The sequence below is a fragment of the Puntigrus tetrazona genome, unplaced genomic scaffold (assembly GCF_018831695.1).
Source record: "Puntigrus tetrazona isolate hp1 unplaced genomic scaffold, ASM1883169v1 S000000904, whole genome shotgun sequence".
In the NCBI taxonomy this organism is placed as follows: Eukaryota; Metazoa; Chordata; class Actinopteri; order Cypriniformes; family Cyprinidae; genus Puntigrus; species Puntigrus tetrazona.
Window position 1 is genome coordinate 140,542 of NW_025048504.1, and position 5,271 is coordinate 145,812.

Here is a 5,271-nt window from a genome sequence, read left to right on the forward strand (position 1 = left end):
TACATTCTGGCTGGCTGTCTAGTAGCAGAAAGTATTTTTGGCCTGATGCCAAACTTACCTGGCTGATTCTTGGTATAGAGAGACTGGAATTGATTGATCTGTGTTTTCTTTTTTTTTCTTTTTTTTTTTAAATATTCTTTGCTCCCACAATACAGTGAAAAAGATAATAGGAGAAGGAGTGTGATGGCCCATAGAGTGGCCACACATCAGAGAGCGGTAACCTACGCACACATGCACACATTTCGTATTATTGTTTGTCTTATATTGATTTGATATTTAGGTTATAAGAAAACAATTTAGTTTGTTCTGTATATCTTTTTGAGCTCGTCATTGGTTCCCGATTGTCTGATGCTATGTCTGGTTATCTAATGTCCGAAGTGCTGCTTCCACTTTTTTAGTTCCACTTGCTAATACCAACTAATAAATAAAATGCGGGGACAACGGAGATGGTGAATTTACAGATTATTTATTACATTATTCCTTTGATGGATGAAATAGGTTTCATTTAGAAAGTATATTTAATCTCAATTTAAGTACTGAATTAGTATGTGTTTGTTGTTGTACTTGTTGTTCTCCCCCCTGTTGTGTAATGTGAACTCGTCCATGTCACGCTTGTGGTAAGCACGAGAGCACAACTCGCGTAAATGAAAATAAAGGGTTTTAATCTCAAAATGGCAAAATAAAGATACAAAGGCAGGCAGGTAGAACAAACACAGGTATGGACATCGGGTATAGACCTTGACGATCAGACAAACTGAACTGAAAACACAAGACTTAAATACACGCGGTAATTGACTAAATAAACGACACACAGCTGATGACAATGATACAATTAACACAGAGGGAAGGCAGGGCACAGGGAGCACATGGCATGGGACGAAAAACATAAACAAAGGTCGAGGCGCTGGAGGTCCAAGGCGACGCCGCAGGCTTCGGCGACTGACACGGAGACGGGGGACGGGAAGGACGCGGCGGAGCCAGAGCGACTGAGGACTGAGGTGAAGCCGGATGAAAGGAGGAGCCTGACAGAGCCGGTGGGATGGAGGAATGAGGCGAAGCCGGAGGAGAGGAATCCCGAGGCGACGGATGGTCGACGACAGACCAAGGCAGAGCCGGAGGGACGATGGAGCCTGGTGGAGCTAGGAGCTAGGAGCCCAGGGGGAGCCGACGGGTCTACGAGCCGAGGAGGAGTCTGGGTCTCGGAGGCGGGACGGTGAGGCGAGGGATCCTCCAACCTCGACGGCGATGGAGAACCGGCAGACCCGTAGCGAGCTCCAGATGGTGAGCTGAGGATGAGCGCAGGGGCTGCTGGGATTCATCGATGCAGTGTGGCAAGGTGGGAGGGTGGGAAAACTTGAGACAGCACTGGAGCGCGCCGGGCGCGCGCACTGGGCGCGCGGGCACTGGAGGCGCGGCGCGGGCACTGGAGGCGCGCCGAGGCGCGGGCACTGGAGAGGCGCGCGCACGGGCGCGGGCACTGGAGGCGCGACGGGCGCGGCACTGGAGCGCGCGCGCGCGCGGGCACTGGAGCGCGCGCGGAGCGCGCGGGCACTGGAGGCGCGCGGGCGCGGGCACTGGAGGGCGCGGGCACTGGAGGGCGCGGGCACTGGAGGGCGCGGGCACTGGAGGCGCGGGCACTGGAGGGCGCGCACTGGAGGCGCGGCACTGGAGGCGCGCACGGGCGCGGGCACTGGAGGCGCGCGGGAAGCGCGGGCACTGGAGGCGCGCCGCAGGGCGCGGGCACTGGAGGCGCGCACGGGCGCGGGCACTGGAGGCGCGCGCGCGGCGCGGGCACTGGAGGGCGCGCCACGGGCGCGGGCACTGGAACTGGGGGCGGAACCAGCGGGCTAACGGGGTGGCTGGGCGGAACCAGCGGGCTAACGGGGCGGCTGGGCGGAACCAGCGGGCTAACGGGGCGGCTGGGCGGAACCAGCGGGCTCTGTCGCTCTCTGTGACGATGGGTCCGTGGTTGCACTCGACTCCGCCCCCGTGTCAGCGGTGGGCTCAGGCTTGGGCTCGACCTTGCGGTGAAGGGATGGGCTAGGCTCTGGATCTGGAGTGGGGCTGGTGTCGTTGTCCTCCAACGCAACAGTCATTGACGATTTGCAGGACACCAGCACCCACTCGATGTATGCGGCGATGCTCCCTCGAGGACCGCTCCCGGACAGCTGCGCTTGGCTGGAGGTGTTAAGTCCGCGGAAATAGATTCCGCACAGAAAGCTGTCCGGGTAGCGGGAGTCGTTGGCCAGTTGGAGGAATAGCTCGGTATATTCCTCGAGGAAGCAATCCCCCTGCTCCAGCAGGCGGATGAGGAAGTTTGGGTCTTGATAATGGGAAAACATGGCAAACAAAAAACAAAAAAAGAGGGAAAATACGCCGCTAACTGTTTTTAGGTCTGATCGTTCTGTCACGCTTGTGGTAAGCACGAGAGCACACAACTCGCGTAAATGAAAATAAAGGGTTTTAATCTCAAAATGGCAAAATAAAGATACAAAGGCAGGCAGGTAGAACAGGCAGGCAGGACAAACACAGGTATGGACATCTGGTATAGACCTTGACGATCAGACAAACTGAACTGAAAACACAAGACTTAAATACACGCGGTAATTGACTAAATAAACGACACACAGCTGATGACAATGATACAATTAACACAGAGGGAAGGCAGGGCACAGGGAGCACATGGCATGGGACGAAAAACATAAACAAAGAGTCCAGAGTCGTGATGTTGTGGGAGGGAGTTTTAGTTTGGTTAGCACTTGACTGACTTATTTAAGTTAATCATTATTTGAGTTCATTTTAATTCTTTTTTTATTAATTTGGCCTGGTTATTTGATTGATTATTGATTCTTTATGAAATTTGATTTTGTCGAGTGTAACTGCTATTCTTTTTTTCTTTTTTTTTTTTTTTTTTCTTTTTTTTTCTCAGCCCCTCACAAGGACGTTATTTCAGTGGCAAAAATCTACCCTTGCATTAAGATCTGCAAACATCATCTTGATCAAAACATTGTTAAAGTTCCAACAATACTTTACTCCACCCCAAAATGAGAATTTTTTTTTTATCACTTACCCCATGCCGTTCCAAAACCCTAAAAACCTGTATAAATCCATTTATGATATTTTTTTTTATAAAAACAGGAGGCTTGTTACTGTACAAAAAGTATTCTCGTCACTTCATAATGTTGCACTTTAAACACAATGGCAGATGGAGCATTCAGATTAGGTCTTTCATGCTTTTTTGCTCATTGACAGTCCTAATTGTTTGGCTGTCAATGGGACACTCACAAGCCTCCTGGTTTTCATTAGTAATATCTTAAATTGTGTTCCAAATATGAACTAAGCTTTTACAAGTTTGGAACAACAAGGGGGTAAGTTATTAATCACAAAGTTTTGTGGAGTAACCCTTTAATACTGTTGTGAAAACTGACAGTTTTATTGATTTGTAAGTTTGTCCCGTTTGTTGTAATGCCCTTGTAAAATGTGAACACATGATGAAGAGTTTGAATGCTGATGCGAAAGAAAAGGAAGACATGGGGTGTTGCATTTTGTTTATTAACAAGAGGGATTAAAAATAAATATACGATGGATGTTTTATTCTTTTTATTGAAATCGTAGAAAATAATAGTAAACAGAGTTGCTATAGCTAGAAGTAGGAAAGATACTGAGTGTATGAAGTAGTTATTCAATGTATTAGAAGTATAGTCAGAGATGACATATGTATTTAGTAAAAGCGTTAGGGAAAAAGTATTACCAGATGCTGTGTTGCAGACGAGGAGAAGGAGACATCTTCGGAGAAATTCATGGAGAGCGAGAGATAGAAGATGGAGAACTTTTATATGCAGAAGTTCTGCAGGGAGTTTCCCACTTGATGACATCAGATATATGCAGGACACCAGCTGACCTTGGACTACACCTATTATCTATAAAATAATCCAGAACAAGAAGGGCGACCTAGATGCTGACCGAGCCTCTCCGGGGTCGACAACCTTGCCAGCTGGTGCCTTGAACATTAGAGTTTCTTTGTAGAGCTTTGTTTTTACTTTTACTTTTATTTTTAATTCAAGTATTTTATTTGTAACCTATTTAATATTTATATTATAAAGCTATATCTTATTATAACCACGACACTCGTCTGACAACAGACTCTGATTTCAAAAATCTGAGCAGAACAAAGCCACGGAGAAGTCTTCTGAGACCTGCCTAGTGAGTATGATTTAATACTTGGGGATAGGACAGATTTGACTTACTTTACCTAACCTGAGAGTAAAAGAAAAATAGGTGGAAGGTGCAGGGGATTTGAGCACCATAAAACAATACTTAAATAGTTAATTTTTCATGCTCAGGTTAAGGTAAAGTGTTCAGTTTACTACTTAGTAGTAAGGACTAAGATTGCAGGCATGTTGCGTAACAGACTGTGGAAATTAGCATGCTGTGAATTATTATTGATCATGTGATGCTTCAAGAATTGCACAATGCAAAACATGTCTTAAGACCTGGATTTCCCAGGATTAGTATTATCTGGGGACCTTGTGAAAGTTAAAAAAATTACTCCCCGACATCTACATTTTGTGTGGGGCATTCACATGGGATATGATTTTACTCCAATGTATTGACTCATCTCCCTGATATGATGTCAAGGCATTGCGTAACAGTATTCTAATAATTCATAATTATTATTATTTATTTATAATGATTTATATATTTAATTATTGTATAGGCTATTATCATTAAAATGTATTAAATGCAGATATCAATAATAAATAAATACATATTGTGAGGAGCGTCCGAGCAACCATCTGCATCACCCTGAAAACAGACAAGGAGCACATGGACACACCCATCACCGGCTGATCGGTCACAGATGCTCCTCATTTCCATCTGGCCATAAAACACCACGAGGCACACCAGAGGAGAGAGCATGAACTTCACACAAGCTTGCGGTAACATCCCTTCTCTTGTGTCTTTTAGACAGCAGCATGTGACCGATCAGCCACCACCCCAAGGATGAGGGAAGATGGGAGAGCACTGCAGCACCCACCACTGTTTTGGACATTAACCAGCACTCATCTTATTTTCTGTTTATAAATAAATCCACCCTTCGGGGTATTTATTTGAGCTCTCCTTGCCATGTGTTTCTTCACCCCGCCACAATGCATAAAATGGTTTTATCCAAATTAGCCTATATTTCTTGTAGCCACATGAAAAATTTTCCCATGTGAATAGGGCTTTATCTACAGGAATAACTGACTACTTCTATAAGGGTCCCCCTTT